The sequence below is a fragment of the Echinops telfairi genome, unplaced genomic scaffold (genome assembly GCF_000313985.2).
Source record: "Echinops telfairi isolate 266 unplaced genomic scaffold, ASM31398v2 ScPeMD7_7436;HRSCAF=8474, whole genome shotgun sequence".
NCBI classification, from domain to species: Eukaryota; Metazoa; Chordata; class Mammalia; order Afrosoricida; family Tenrecidae; genus Echinops; species Echinops telfairi.
In genome coordinates, this window is record NW_022111336.1 from 415,565 (window position 1) to 432,711 (window position 17,147).

Below are 17,147 nucleotides of genomic sequence, written 5' to 3' on the forward strand. Positions count from 1 at the left end.
TATGTGTAAGTTGAGTGTTATAATTGCTATCCTTGATTCAGTAATAATTCGTTAGATTATTTCAAGACAAATAACCTAACTGATAAAAAAGCATCCACATGATTAGAATGACTCATTTCATTACCTTGTCTGGGATTGTGCAGAAAATCTATGCAACATTTTTATAATTTCTAAAGCATGATAAAAGATAATCTTACTCTTAATATCACAAATAAGTGTACCGTCTTTCGCAGGTATATAGTCTCAGTAATTTAGATCTAACATAGACAACTATTTGAAACTAAGCCGTTGAGGTGATGGAAGAACTTCTGTGTCATGCAAAGCCATTGAAGAATCATACAGATATACGTTCCGGTTTATGTGAATTCAGTTAGTGGTAATCACACAGATTTGACACTTGGAAATCAGAAATCAAAGAGATCAATTATTTAAAGGAAGGTCTTCTGTTTGGCAAGCCTGTATGCTTTCATTCAGAAATATGTTCAAGCACATGTATTGCTGCCCACAGGAAGCTCAGGATACATATCCTCTACTTACAATCTCTTTCATTCAGTGAGTTGACCCTTTTAAAAAAATTAAACACATTCCTTCTGCCAATCCATTTCACTCACATTCCTAATGTCTGATATATCTTTAGTACAGCCCAGCGAAGCATGCTCCCATCTAGTTCAGTCATTATTCATAAATCCACAGGCAACAGATGGTCCATGTAAAATAATCTAACCCATTGACTCCGAGGATGGATTTCTATTTGGATTCTTTAATGTAGGTCCTACCACCCAGATTTTGAAATCTACCTTGGTCATATTCCCTGTACTCCATTTAATTGGTCAACAGAGAATCCTTTTGTTGCCCTGGTGGTATAGTTCGCACCTTCACACTCAGCAGAGTGCTCGGTACAATATAGAGGTGCAGGAGGGAGGTCTGCTGCCATTTTAAATGGGGGTTTTAGGGGTCTTTTCCCCTTCACCAAAATAAGGGGTCACTTTGAAGTTGTTTCTGCAATGAGAGCATACCTACACAGTGGCAAGAACCTTTTGACCTGCATAAAATCATCCATATCGATGTGAGGGTTACAGCTTGAAAGCATAATTGGTAGTTCAGATAGACATTGTAATCAAACATTTTCTTTGAACTGCATCCTCTGTATCGCAGCAGTGGAAGACTGCAGCCAGGGAAGTTAATTACTGCCAGATTAAGATGGCCTCAGCAGGTGGTTGGTTCAGACTCTCTCTCCCCTCTGTTTGTCAAAGCATCATGGTTGGAGAAGGGCTTGAGTAGTCTTGTCTTACTGACAGCTGTCAGCTGTTAATAGGCCATATGCAATGATGGGTAAAGTTGCCATCAACTGTCGATTAACCATATGTATATGGTGAACAGAGTGACAGATGGATAAATACACAAAAGGCCTTTATTGCTGGACTGGGATTCGGAACCTGGAAATGATTTTTTAAAGAGAGTGGTTAAAAATCGGTTGTTAAAATTATGTCACAATCAGTATACTTTTAGTCCACTTACCCTTTGTCATTCAATCTGTTGTCTAAAACAGATAATGAAAATGGAAATTGTTTTATCAGAGACTAAAAGCCTTGACATGAAAGACTTCTTACTCCACAGAGCCCAGATTTTCCACTTTCATTAATGAAAGGGAAGTAAATAATATCAAATTAATCCTAAAGCAGAGGTGTTTGTTTTTTGTTTTTTGTTTGGAAAAATTGTTATTTAAGGACAGAGCTGGTTTCTGTATCCAGTCGCTTAGGTGGAAAAAATTAGATATGAAATGAGGAGTTTGAAGAGACTTTGAAAACTAAAGACTATTTGAATATTGAACGCCCTATTACCTGAGAGTAATGGTTCTATAAACTGAGACAGGGAAGAAGTAGCTTCTTGCAAGATGATTAAAGATGATATGCAAAATATATATTCTGAAAGTAGTATTGTAATGATAATTGCCAATATAGTTGCCAGACATTTTAAATATGTTCCTCATTTCATTCTCACATCATTCTGATGAAGTATTAGCCTTCTTTCATACACGAGGAAGCTGAATCCACGAGAAATGAGGTCATTTGACGAAGGTTACACACACACTGGAGGTTTTAACCCAATAGTCTGGCTCTAGGACCGCTATTTCTAGGCTATACATCAAACTGGATATGATTCAAAGTCAATTGATCCTGCCCAATTTAGGCCTACTTGTCAATGGTTGGATCAGTTATCCGAGTGACATCATGGGACATGTTAAATGCTGTCAAAATCTCTGCTTGCTAGCAGCCTGAATCAATGAATGTGTTAGATTTCTGTAGAAAGGAGCACGTTCACTTCCTGCCACGATGTGGACGAGAGACTGCTTTTAATATTTTCAAAATGTAAATGGCTCCGGCAAAGCTGCATTGGATAATCCACAAAGGCACACATGCGTAAGGTCTTGAGCTCTGGGGGAAAACGTTCCTCGATGAATGTATTTTATTGAGTCAGATTGTGATAGAGAACTAAAGCATACGGTACATCAATTTACAGAGAAAAGCACTTGGGTTCAGGCGGGAGTTTGACATTCTGATGTTTGCCCCTCCCTGCACATTCGGAAGAGATTCAGCACCCAACGGCATCTTCCCCGCACCCGGGGCTGGATTCTTTAGCTTCAGATCATGGATCCAAGTGCAGTGATCTCATTCAGTTGTTTTCTAGAGAAAAACACGGTAACTTAAGAAAGGTTGGAAAGGGAAGAAAATGAAAGATAAGAATCTAATAATTAATGAAGATATAATGAATAACACGTTATTTATTTACCTTTAGGTAATTAAAATAAAACAAGATCTATTTATCTTTAACCAACTGCTCCATACTACTTTTGCCTGCATGGAAACAAAACACCAACAAAATGAAACTAAACAAACAAGCAAAGCCATTGTCATCCAGCCAATTCTGATTCCTGGTAATCGCCTGTGCTGCGGAACAGCACTGTAATCTTGGGAGAAGCAGATTGCTAGCCTCTTCTCTGCCATTGAGCTTCTAGAAGGAGCTGAACTTCAAACCTTTAGGCTATTTGCTGCTGTGAGGTGCAAGTTGCATTGATTCTGAGTTAATATGAGGCCATGAACAAAAGAACGAGCCACTGTTCAGTCCTGCACCATAATCACAATCTTTTCCAAGCCATTGTGGTAGCCACCCTCTGTCTGTCCATCTCATTAAGCGTCTTCCTTTTATTTTTTTTGTTCTCTAACTGACCCTCTACTTTATCAAAGCAAAATGCTTCTCTCTAGGGATGGGAGTCTCCATGTTCAAAGCACATTAAGTGAAAGAACATTCTAGTTGTGCTTCTTCCATGATGCATCTGTTCATTCTTTGAGGAGTAACCCGTGGCACGTTCACTATGTCCACACCCTAATTCAAAGGCATTGAGTTTTCAGTGGTCTTCCTTATTCATTGCTTGTGTCAGCCACCCCTTAGTCCTCAAAGCAACATTTTTGCATTTTAATACTTTAAAGGGGTCTTTTGCAGCAGCTTTGTCCAAATGCAACCCATCATTTGATTTTTTAAACATTGCTGTCACTTTGTGTTGGAGAAACTCAATGGTAGTGAGTTTGGTTTTGAGCATCTGACATCCTTGGATGCTGAACGTGGATCGAAATAGGTTAACAGACCTGAAGAAACACTTTGCACCACCCTGAGATCCATCCTACCCATGTAAAGGGAGATTGATGAGTCTTGAGGTCTAACTGTGAAATGATGCTTGTGGAATCAAACCTTGGATTGAGTGTTTGAAGACTGTCATTCTGAATTTGCTATGACTTCTCAAGAGTAAGGTACACCTTTCTGCTTTGTGAAGATTAACCCTCAGGAACAGTTTGGCTGTCTTAGGAGTTGGAATCTGCTCCATGATAGTGGGGTCATACTGGTGGTACTTGATCAAAGTTGGCCTTTAGGTGTTCTTTTGTGAAAACAGTGGTTTCCACTATTGAAATTGCTATATTGTTTCCTGTTAGTTGTGTTGTATTCTTTAAGGCCCTAAAATTCTCTGATTTGAGGCCTATGAGTTCTTTTAATATTTATTTATTAGCTTTAAAAAAATACAGTGGTAAAACACATATGGCAAGTATCATGCCATTTTAAACTATTTTTAACTGCACAATTCAGTGATATAAGTTACATTCACTGTGTTATGTTACCCATCACTACTGTCCATTTCTAAAAGTTTTACATCACCAGAAACAGATCTCCGCACCCTTTCAGCAATAACTGCCATTCCTTTCTCCTTTCAGGCCTAGGTAACCCCCTAATGAACTTTTGCTCTATGTAGTCACCTAAGATACTTTACTTATTAATTTGTTTCAAGCAAAGACTAGGTTGTGTTAAAGTGTTTGAGGGCAAAGATATCACTTGGCTCTTTGGATTATGTACACGTGATCTGAGCCATGGTGTTTTCAGTTACCTCATATACATGAGACAGTTGGATAATACATGAAGAACACTAGACAATAATTGCAGCATTTGAATTGTGGTGTGACTGAAGAGTATTGACAGTACTGTGAAGAAAAATAAACGTGTCTTGGAGGAAGTTCAGCCAGAATGCTCTTCAGCAGGGCGAATGGCAGATTTCAGCTTCTGGAAAAGGGCATCATGCTTGGTCAATTACAAGGCCAACAAAAAGGAGAAAGACCCGTGGTGAGACCGATTGACACAGTGGCTGCAACAATAGGCTCAACCATAACAATTGTGAGGATGGCAACAGGACTGTGCGGTAGTTCTTTCTGTTGTATATGTGGTAATGTTAATCTGAACCCATTCAGTGACTCCGAATAACCACATGTGATCAGGAGAGGTTAGTCCCTGGAAAAGAACAGCAGGCTTGGTAAACTGGAGGGTCAGCAACAAAAAAAAAGAAAAAGAAAAAGGGAAGACCCTCAGTGAGCTGGATTGACACAGTGAACACAGCGAATGTGCACATAACATTTGTGAGATTGATTCTGTTGTACACAGGATCACGATGAATCCAAACGAACTGTACGGCAACTAACAACAACACCATCTTAATGAACTATACACCCTAGTAAGCAAACTACAATCGTCAAAACAAGTTTTGAAAAACTGGAACCAAATTCATGTTTGCTTGAGAAGTTCTCCTCAAGGTTATTAATGGTGAAATTGCACAGAGGGAAGGTCTCTAATTGGTACTTTAAACTTTAAGAAAACTTGCAAGACAACTGACAGGCTTTCAAAAGGAAGAAACTCCAATACATCAAGAAACCAATGGCCTTTTCAAGTAATCATTTCCATGGGAGCGTTAACAAAAGAAACGCATTTCAAATATGGTAATCTCATCACACAGTTTTTAGAGCTTTGTTGCCTCACTTAGTCACTGTTCGTGAAAAAAAAAAGTCAGAATTCTTTACCTTGATGCTGAACTATGTTGGGTTTTAGCCTTAAAATTTTTATTTTACCTCTTTTATTGACAAAAATGAGATCATAATAGGCATGCTATTCAAAACTTTATTGACATTAGACATAATTAAGTTTGATGTGGTATTTCTGAATTTAGTCTATAGTTTTACTCTTCTATTGTAATTTTTCTTAACTGAAATGGAGACTCTATGCCTCAATACATCCAGAATGATGGACACAATATTCTTGCTCATGGTGGAGACTCAAAGCAACTATTTATTTGATCTGAGTGACCTTGATAAGCTTCTTAGTTTCTGTCATTGTAAGACCACCTAGGATCATTGTGCTAATGAAGCTACAGAATTCAGCCTGGATTTTTCTTTTCTATGTCCAATTATCTTGCCCCAGAGCAGCTGAATTTTGAATACTTGTATACAGTTTAGTTGGTTAACTCTTTAATGAAGTATGATAGAGCTCTTATGAGAGAAAACTGGTTAGTTACACTTTCTACCTCTGTGCCATTGGGCAAGTGAATTAACCATTTTCACATTGTTTACCTCCTAAAGCATTCACATCAACTTTATGAGACAGGCTCTTATATGAACTTGACTGAGGAAAACTTCCTTAAGTACGCTAAGTAATGTCCTAAGGGAGAAAAGAGACCCCCAAATCAAATATAATTTATAAAGACAAATATAATTTATAAAGACACATGTATTGAGTCTTAAAGAGGAGAAAGAGCAGACAATAACAAAGACCAGTCATTCAGTTGGTGGGAAACCATCAGCATGAGGATACAGTGGTGTCCAAGGATTTACAGAAACTTGACCACTTAAATAGGACATGGAGAACAAAGGAAACTGTCAGAAAATGGGGATCAATTCATCGTAGATGCTGCCAGGACTAGAGGAGCTAGAAAGGAACACTAGTTGAGGCTTGTCCACTTGTAGATTAGTAAAGTTTACAAGATTCGATCAGGGTCCTCTGACCAGGCAATCAGGGCTATGACTCAGACTATGTAACTCTGGTACCCAAATTTCCATCCAGGGGCCACTGAGACAAATCCCTGAGGGTGCAGTTGCTCGTCCATAGGCTGACTAGGAGAGGGGTAATAATCCATTCCAGACATACCTTGTGTAAGGGCAAAGCTTGTCCCATCTGGAGAAACCCAATAGAGGCTGAATTTACGTGTGGGTTCAAAAAAGGATTTAGGGCCCCCATAGTAAACCTTAGTCTTTTGCAAAGCTAGTGTTCAGAATTTAAACTCTGAGACAGTAATTTGCCAAATGGCATTGAATAGAAAGTGTAACTGCCCAGCTTGCCCTCCCAAGAGCTCCATCATAATCTTGACTAATGAAATGCAGTGCCTTTATCACCACGCTTTTTCTGGTACTAACAAGTCACAGCTCATTTTATTAATGTGCAAATATCAGGATCATTTAATCTGTCTTCTCTAAAACAAAGTAAGATGACTTCTGAATTATTGTCTACGTGTACTACTTTTAGCTGCTGTCAAATTAGTTCCCAACACAATGAGGCCCCCATGTACAACAGAGAGAAATAGGGCCTGTTCCTATGCCACCCTGTGATCAGTTGCATATCCGACCTTATGATCAACATGGTTTTCAATGGCTGATTTTCTGAAGTAGATTGCCAAGTATTTCTTCCAGGTCTTTCTTAGTCTGCAAGCCCCATTGAAACGTGTTCAAGATCATCACAACATGGAATCACCATTGACAGATGGTGTATAGCAGCACATGATGTGCATTGGGAAGAAATAAGCACAAATTTCTGTCTGGGAAGGTGAGAATTCTATTACCGATGTACCACTGATTTATATCTGTTACTATCAATAACTTGCTCTTGAATAACCTTCTCTTGAAAGTAGAGTAGGTAAAGCAAATGGAAGAAATGATGAGATAAAAGAGCTGAGCAGAAAATTTAAAGGGCAACTCAAGAAGACAGACTAATGTATTTTAATAAAATGTGCAATGACCTGGAGTTATCAAACCAAAAGAATATGCTGAGCATACATCAAGCGGAAAGAACTGAAGAAAAAATTCAAGCGTTGAGTAGCAATATTGGAAGACAAAATGTCGAATGATGCTAGAAGCATTTAAAGATGATTGAAAAAATACACAGTCACTGTACCAAAAATAACTGGTCTCCATCCAACTACTTCAAGAGTTACCTATGATCAAGAACCAGAGATTCTGGAGGAAAGAAGTCCAAGCTGTACTGAAGACATTGGCAAAAAAAAAAAAAAAGAATACCAACTGAAATATTTCAACAAACAGATGAAGCATTCGAAACACTCTCTTGTCTCTACCCCAAATTTTGGAAGCCAGCTATCTGACTGATTGCTCCCATTCCAAAGAAAGGTGACCTAACAGGATGCACAAATTATGGAAAAATAGCATTAATATCACCTGGAAGTAAAATTTTGCTGATAATCATTCAACCACAGTTGTAGCAGTGCAACAACAGCTGCAAGAAATCCATGCTGGATTCTGAGGAGGACTTGGCCCTGGCTGATGTCTGATTGATTTCGACTGAAAACAGTGAATACCAACAAGATATTTATTTGTGTTTTATTGCCTATGCACCGGCATTTCACTGTGTGGATTCAATAACAAACTGAGGATAATATAACAAAAATGTGAATTTCAGAATCTGTAATAGTGCTCACAGGGAACCTGTACATAGACCAAGATGTTGTCATTCAAGCAGAACCGGGGAATACTGCATGGTTGAAAATCCAGGAAGATGTGCATCAGGGTTGTATCTTTTCATTATATTTACTCAATTTGTATGCCAGGAAGCAGAAATATATGAAGAATGGGGCTTCAAAATTCAGAAAGGCTTATTAATTACCTGTGATAAACTGCTGATACAACCTTGCTTGCTGAAAGCAAGGATGATTTGAAACACATGCTGATGAAGACCAGCAGCCTTTGGTATTACAATTCAATGCAAGGAGAACCAAAATGCTCACAATTGGACGAAAAGACAGCATCCTGGTAAGTGAAGAAAAGATGGAAATTGTCAAGGAATATATTTTTCTTGGATCCACATTCAAGAACTCAAATGAGGTATTGCATTGGGCAAATCTAGTGCCAAGACCGCTTTAAAGTGTTGAAGCGCAAATATGGCCCAAAATACCAAGTCATGGTATTTCAGTCGCCTCATATGCATGTGTAAGTTGGACAACGAATAAAGAAGATCACAGAAGAACTGAGGCATGTCAATTATGGGGTTGGTACAGAGAAGTGAATGTACCTTGGACTGCCAGAACAAACACATTTGTCTTGGAAGAACTAACCAGAGTGCTCCTTAGAAGTAAGAATGGCGAGACTTGGTTTCTTGTACTTTGGACATGTTATCAAGAGAAACCAGACCACATCGTAGTTTATAAAGTAGAATGTCAGTGAAAAAGAGGAGGAACTTCAAGGAGATGGATTTACACCTGGCTGCAACAATGAACACAACAAGCGTAAGAACAATGATGAAGTTCGCACAGGATCGGGCAGTGTTCGGTCTTGTTGACTATATGGTCCCTATGAGTCGGTACTGACTCAACAGCCCTAAGAACATAACACAGCTATCAATAAATGTGACTACCACTAATTTTTCCCATCAATTTTAATTTTTCTCTAAAATCTCCTTCTCCAGCGCTTATCTTTCCTACTGCTTGCATTGTTATTGTTAGAATTGCATTGTTATTGTTGTTGTTAAAACTCAGCAAAATAAGCTCCCGGTTTATTGTTGGACCACATGTTTCACACATATATCAAACCGGCCAAAACAAAAAGAGTGATAAACAGCAAAGAAAACCTTTTCTCTTTGGCCTTTTTAACCATCTCAATACAAACCAACTACCCGTATTATAGCTGAGTACATACACATAAACAGTTACTGGAATGCTCAGAATGAGATTGTATATTTGTTGTTGTTTTCACCTTTGAGATTATAATGAACATGGTCACACCACACGGAAAGTCACAAGTAGGACCCAGAATGCTGTGAAGGCTGGCTTGGTTATTTGAGATCATTAACATTGGCTGACCCTAACAATATGCACGGAAATATAAAAATATTAATAAAAATACAAACACATTTCCTTTTCAAAGTACTTTAAAGAAAAAAGTAGGGCCTTGAAAGTTTGGGTTCTTTTTGTCTCTCATGTTAAAGTTCACAGGGTGGTTTTGGTGGCGTGGCGGTGAGTGAGTGACCTCTGTCTGCAGTGGTGAAGCCTGAGGTGGGCAGGCGGGCTGGCCTCTAGTCGAAGGTGACCAGGTTTCCTTCTGAGACAAGAAGTGGAGGGGGACTAGGTCACGGTGGGCTTTTTTTTTTTTTTTTGTAATTGAACTTCTCCTTTGCTGTCTCGGCATCTTCCTCACTCTTTTGCTTCTTGGTATCAAAATCGTCATCCTCATCATCTTCAGCTGTCCATTTGTCTATAGCTGCCTCTTCCTCATATTCATCTCCACCTGCTTCTTCATCATCACCCCCCTCCTCCTCTTCTTCCCTGCTTTCTTCCTTTACCTCAGTGTCAGCCTGATGGTTCCCCCATTTCCTCATCAGCGTTCCTATTAGCAGGGCCATCTCTTCCATTCTCTGCCTCCTCCACAACCTCCTTCAGCTCCTTTAAGTCCTTGGGGGTGATCTCGGAGCTGGTGTCCAGGGTCAGTGTGCTGCCTCTGACCTGGTGGGGCATGCCTGTGACCCCACAGCGTGAGTTTGGGGGCCTCTGAAGAGCGAGCTGCAGGAGGCCTGGGAGAGGTGACTGTGGGGAGAGGGACCTAGGAAGAAAGCAAGGATGGTGTTTCAGAGCGGCAGTGCACCAGCTGCACACGGTGCCAAGGCCCTCAGTTAGTGACCCTCACCTGAGAGTACAGATGGTGAAACTGTATCTGTAGTTGAATTTTTCAGAACATCATTGTAACGGTCTCTTTCCATGAAACTGTAGGCCCCAAAGCATCCAGTCTATTTCAACTAAGAGTAACCCTATGGGCCAGAGTAGAACTGCCCTTGGGGTTTCTGATAGTTTAAACATCTTTCTGAAAGCCTCATTTTTCACTCGGAGAGCCTGATGTGTTGGAACTACTGACCATGTGCTTAGCTACCAGATGCCAGTCTTGAGCTCCTTCAAGACTAATGTTTAAGTAAATGTGATGCCAAGTATTCCATGCCTATTACTTAACCTTCCCTCATGTCTTGGGACTGCTCCAAAGCCTCTCTGAAGTATTCAACATTGGTGAGTAATGTGACTTGTATACTTCTTTTCCTTCAGGGGATGCATATCTAACGATACCGCCCTGACATTTCTTTTCCTACACCCAATTAAAATAAACGAGCAATCACAGTTCCTTTCTCTTTTCTCATGGTTTCCCAAATCTCTTTGTTTCTTTAGAATAGTATTATGTCTACCTCTCCTTATATATTTGTCCATTCCTGTACCAATTTCTCTCTCTGTCTCTCTCCCTTTCTTTCTCTCTCACACACACATGCGCACAATTTGTAGACATAATATGTCACGGTAGGTACTGTTGTAAGCAGCAGCAAACTCAAGTTTAAGCTTATTTCTTTCAAGGAACTTGCAGTCAAGTGGGGAGCTAGATCATACAAAGGCAAAATCTAGTAATAAGTGTTAAAAATAAACATCACAAAGCAGATAAATATGACAGTGTAATGGGGAATGGTTAGATGGGAAAATGTTTCTATGGTAAGGTCACATTTGAGTATAGTTCATAATCATAAGAGCTATACAAGGGAAACTTTAGGAAAGAAATATGAAGGCACTGGAGCAGGGGCTAGCGAGAGGGGTTGAACAACTACCAGAAGGCTGAGACTGGAGCATGACATGGGCAGCCCCAGGTAAGAAGTGGAGACTATCAGGCTGTGGAGGTAGTTAGAGTCCAGATTATGTTGGACATTGGCAGTGAGCTTACATTTTGCTCTAAATAAATAGGAAGCATACAGACGGGTGTAAGTAGGCATGATTTGAGTTGTCATTTAAAAGGTCACATAGATTGTTTTTGGAAAATGTTTTGTAGTGAGCCAGAGTGGGTGTAGGAAGATGTGATGCTAGGTTATTACAATTCCTTTGAATTTGCCTAGAATTGTGACATTGTAATTAGAGAGAAATTGACAAACTCTGGATATGTTTCAGTGACAGAGCCAATGGGACTAGCTGATGGATTGTTGTTTATAATCCAATAGAATTACCCTAATTATATTTGATAAATCTAACCGCAATGCCAATGACAAATTTGAATCAGGGATAGGGAAATTAAGTATTGAGTGGCAATCCTCATTGTGCAGAAAACAAACAAGCAAAACCAGTGCAGTCAACCTTACAAAAATTTTAAATTGTTCTTGAAGCCCCTTCAAAATGTCTACAATATTTTCCATCAAACTCACGAGCCTCCTTTAATTAAACATGCCTTTGTATAAAGATACATTATTAATATCTTGAAAAAAGGATTATCATTGAATTGGACTTGTTCATTTTGAAAGGCACTATTAGATGCACACTGAGCGACATAGCCGTATAAAGTAAGCACTCTTTAAAGACGTCGTGATACAAATATGAATAATGTCCATTTCATGTATTCGAGGAGCTCATGTTCCAATCGGAGAGCCACCACAGAAAGAGCACTTCTGGAACTATTCCATCGGGAGACTCACCTCTCAGAGGACAGAGATCCTTGCCCATGGGGTCTTGGTCAAGCATCCCTTTATAGAAATAGAAATGTCTCACTTATATTGGTGGACACAGGAGCTCCAACGACAAGTACTCCTGTGGACCAATACTGAGAGGGATGGTGCAGACGAGAAGGCTCCCAGGGCTGCAGCTTGGATGGTCTTGATGATGAAATGAGGAGAAGTGCTGTGATACGGCTTGCCGGGTAGGCAGTCCGTGCATCCTGAAAAGCCCATATGCCACTGTCAACATTGTTGAAATATGTGAACTCTGAAAGGACCTTGAGATAATTAACATATTCGAGCATTCACTCTTGGACAGGGCAGAATGAAGCCCAATCACACACATAGTCAGTTGTTACATTTGGTTACTAGTCTTACATAGTCAAATATTGTCAGCATGGGTTTCCTTTGAAGGAGTCTGCATCAGGGAGATGTAGGTTTTTTCATTAGCTGCTGTAGGGTTTTCCCCCAGAAGGGTTAAAGACACTCTTTAAGTTCCTACAGCTGTCAGGTTCTCTGTTATAAATTAACTGATTTTTAATCGTGCACTAGATTTACAAATGCAGCATAAATGTTTGGGGCCATATGCTGGACTTTGAAACATGATTGATAACACAAGGGAGAGTGTAAGAAAAATATTCTCGCCGTAAAATAATTTCCTCTTACCACAGATATGTCTTGGTTAAGTCTCCTTTTTGTGCCAGGCACCAGGCTAGCCTCAAAGTCTACCTTGCTGAACAAAACAGATCCTGCCACATCCAGTGGGGAAGATAAGCATTCCTTGAATATTCACACAAATACACAGTGAAGAAGAAGACGCGTTCTTGTCCATCCATGAGCCTTTGACACTCTTGGTTCCAAAGGCTATGAATCTGTCGGAGGGCTTTTGTTTCTAGCACAGCCACCGTGTATATCCCATTGACAGGCGACGTTTTACTCACCCTGGGGTCAGCTCTCAAACTATGATGGATGTGGCTAAGTGAATAAATCCCCTTCCCTCATTTGGGATAGCATTGAGATGTGTTCTGGACTGTCTCTCAGAGTTCTTGGAAAGGATTAATCTCCAGTTCTCCAGGGTAGTAATTTTCTCTATAGCACACCTGATATTGGCTTCCTATCTTTCCCCATTTCACTTCAATCCCAGACAAGTTTTCTTGAGATCACCTTGCGAATGAACTCCTTGCACTGAAATCCTTGTCTCAGGGTACCTTCTGGGGAAGTCCAAACTAAGATTCCTAGTAACCTATTTTGATATGTTCTATGTTCAAAGATGAGAGATTACCGTAAAGATCTGTAATGGGCAGTTCAGGCTGAGTTTAACGAAGGCTACTCTGAAAGGGTATAGGCTCCAGTCTAGGAACACTTGTGGAGCTGGTGCAGAGCCAGGAAGTGTTTCCTTCTGCTGTACCCAGGGTCACTGTGAGTCCGAGCCAACTTGATGGCATGTAGCAACAACAACTACAGCTCTGAACCAGGACAACTTGAAGGCGGATCTGGAGTTAATTAGGGGAAGCCATCCCAGAATGAAGAAACAGCACCTTTGATGCCCTGCCATCAGAGACAAAACACGGCCCTTTTCAAGACAGTGGCTGTACTGCAGAGAGTAAGACAATCCAGCAACAGATGAGACTGGACAGGGTCCCATGTGAACCTTGTAGATGGTATTGGAATTATTGGTCTTTTTTTAAAGGTAAATGGGAAGTCACAGAGGCTTCTAAGCCCACTAGAGAGATGGTTAGATTTCCCCTTTGAAATCACCCTTGAGAACAGATTAGAGTGGGTCAAGGAGGCTAATACACAAAATGTAAATCACAATGGTGCAGATGAGAGATTGTGGTAGGCTGACTAGGAATTATTTATCTAGGTACTGTTGACATTTTGGGTCTGATAATGAGGATGTCTTTATCTAGGCACTATTGACATTTGGGGCCTCAAAACCAGGATTTCTTAACTTAGGTACCATTGACATTTGGGGCCTGGTAACTCTGTTGTGGGGCATTATCCTGTTCTATGTAGGGTGTTTAGCAGCATTTGGGGCTTCTACCCACAAGATAACATTACACCACTACCCTCAATTATGATGGCCACCCAGAATGTCTCCGGACATTCTCCCAATGTCCCCTTGGTCACGTAAGATCCCCTAGCTTAGGCTGATGGTGGTGAACATCTAAAGCAGTGGCTCTCAACCTTCCTAGTGCCACGATCCTTTCATAGTTTCTCATGTTGTGGTGACCCCCCAGCCATAAATTTTTTTTCATTGCTACTTCATAACTGTCATTTTGCTACTGTTGTGAATCGGGCAACCCGTGTGAAAGGGTTGTTTGACCCCCCCCCCCCCCAACGGGGTCATTACCCACGGGTTAAGAACCAGTGCTATAAAGGATGCTAGAGAGGTTTCACCCAAAAGTCTCTGCCCAAGAAGAGAGTGAATGAGTGGGAGAGACAAATTGGCTCTGACCTGTACCATCATTTATTTTTAATAGCAGCTAGATTGAAAAATGGATCATCACAGAAATGAAAAGTTTGTATTTTTATGACTGATCCTGTCTCACCTCAATTGTCTTGTGATTCTCCAGTGCTATGCCACCTTCCTGCTTTCTTATCTGAGTCAATGGGCTATTGGTGGTTTGGCTGCCCATTTTCCAAATATTTGACCTTGTCTCCAAGTCCACTCCAGACTAAATGCCTTTAACCAGTCTTTCTTCCTGCAGTGTGTCTTTTTAGAGACACGCTGCTACCACTCTGTTTTGGCCCTTTCTCTTCTCCACTTCCACGTGTCACCGTCCAGTGAGATGACCATCTCCCTCAGAGCTAATACCTGCTTTAACCAACTCAGCTGACTCAGGCCCTTCCTTTATGTTCGCAGAGCACTTTTCTCTTTTACTTCCTTGGCAATGAATTGATTTACAGGTTTACATAGATTGTTTTTTTCTAGCGTGTGTGTCCTTTTTGTCCCAATTAAATGATAAGCTTCATGGTCTCAAGGCCTCATGGGTATCAACTTTGTGTGTGTGTTAGTGCATGTTAGCATATCACATAGTTAATTAATGAGCTTGCGTCATCCTCACAGGATTGCCACACACGTTAATACTCCAGAAACATATTTTTATCATTATAAAGGGAGCCCTTCAAACACACATAGGGTCATCTAGAATAAATGGAACAGATCATACCACTGTCTAATCTTTTTTCAACTGCTATAATTTAAGAGGGCCAATGACTGAAAATCTACTGCAGTGGAAATGCTGCCAAGGAGAAATAGGGACATTACTGTGAATGAGCTCGGCCCAAATGATGTTAACTACAGTATATTGCTTCATATTTAGTCCAAAGTCACTGAGAAAGCTTTTTATAAAACTACTAATCTGAGCTGATGACTAAAAGAGAAATATTTAAAGGTCTTTCCTCCTCTCCATTGAGTCTGTATAAGTAGGGATGCCATGCACACAGCAAGGAGAAAATGTGGTGCCACAAATAGAGAGTTTGCTGCACAGTTTTCATCGACTGTAATGATGTGCGTGTGGCTCAATGTGATGGTATGGTTGGCAGTGTCTCTTTCTCCCCAAAGTATCAAGGTTTAGCCTAAAATCTCAGCGCATATTTGCAATGAAGCTTGAATAAAAAAGATTTAAAAAGTAGTATATTTCAGAAAGTCTTAAGGAATATACAAGGTCCTCCCCGATTTCAGTAGTGTCCAGTAGTAGTGGATTTGTTTCCTCAGTGATGAGATTCTAAGGGAAATTCCCATGATGCTGGGAGCGTTTACAAAAGACTGTACAGGTAATTACACATTGGGCTGTGATCTTAAAAGTCAGCAATTCGAAACCATAGGAAACCATTTCCATAGGAAAAATGGTGGGGCTTTCTACTCGTTAACACTTACAACCTGGGAAACTCACAGAGGTCATTCTACCCTGTCTTGTAGGGTCCCTATGATTTGGCATTGACCTGATGACAGTAAGGTGATTACGGTGAAAGGGAATGGGAGAAGTTCCCTAACACGGAAGAATTTTCATTTGTATTGCTGTTTTGCTAGGGCAAACCTCAGAATCCCCAGATTTAGTTACAGACCATTTCTATAGGCTAAGGCCTTGCTGCTTATTTTGGAGCTCAATTGGGTAGGAAATGACGTCAATTGTTTTCACTGACCAAAATGGTTGACCATATCTCCTTAAGGCAAGACTCAAAAGAAAGACATTGTCCATTAGTCAGTCAGTAGGTGTGCTTCTCAGTGTGTGGATGCATGGAAGACTGCACAGGGAATCACCGACTGGAGGAGAATTGGAGCACTTGCTGTCTGGTGTTGGCAAAGAACCCACACATCTATTTTGGAAGAAGTACAACCAGACTGCCTCTTAGGAGGGAAGATGGCAAAATTTCATCCACGTACTGTGGACATTTTCTTAGGAAAGACCAGTCCTTGAAAAAGAACACCATGCTTGGTAACGTAGAGGGCGATTGCAAAAGAGGAAGACTCTCAAAGGCAAGGTTAGACAAAGGGGATGCAACGTGAACTTAAACATAGCAATTGCTGGGATGTTACAGGCCAAGACAGCATTTTGTTCTGTTGTGCATGGGGTCGCTCTGCTTCTGAACTGAGGAGAAGGCACCTAACAGCAAAACCAACCTGTGTGACTAGGGGGACTTCAGAACTAAATGGGAACTCCATTTTAAGTTAAGATTGGCATTTGTATCTTTCTAAAGAAAGCCAGTTGGGCCCTTTTATGTTGTCTGGTGCTACTGTCCTGTTAACAAAGAAAAATCTGGATCTATAATTTAGATTACGAATGGTTAACTTGCTATTTTAACTGTTCCATAAATCACCAGGTGAATTCCCTCTGCCACTCCTGTTGGGGCCAAGTCAACAATGTTTAACTTTTCAAAAGCTTCTGGTTAGAGTTGATCCAACAAGCTTTTCTTCTTATTCAAATAATGAATCCATTTTAAATTTCAAAGACTTCAACTAGAATTTACCAGGGTTCTGTCCCTGGAGAAGGACATCATGTTTAGTAAAGTAGACAAAAAAAACAAAAAACCCCAAACCAAACCCCCCCCCC

At 40.4% G+C, this 17,147-nt stretch overlaps 1 protein-coding gene and 1 pseudogene across 1 annotated transcript in view; one reads left to right on the top strand and one right to left on the bottom strand.

Moving 5' to 3' along the window:
- The window catches only part of LOC101638954 (interleukin-1 receptor accessory protein-like 1), a 1,156,451-nt gene that overhangs the window by 138,647 nt on the left and 1,000,657 nt on the right, over positions 1 to 17,147 (top strand). The gene's annotated exons all lie outside the window — the stretch shown is intronic.
- LOC101645038 lies at positions 9,715 to 10,099 on the bottom strand (annotated as a pseudogene).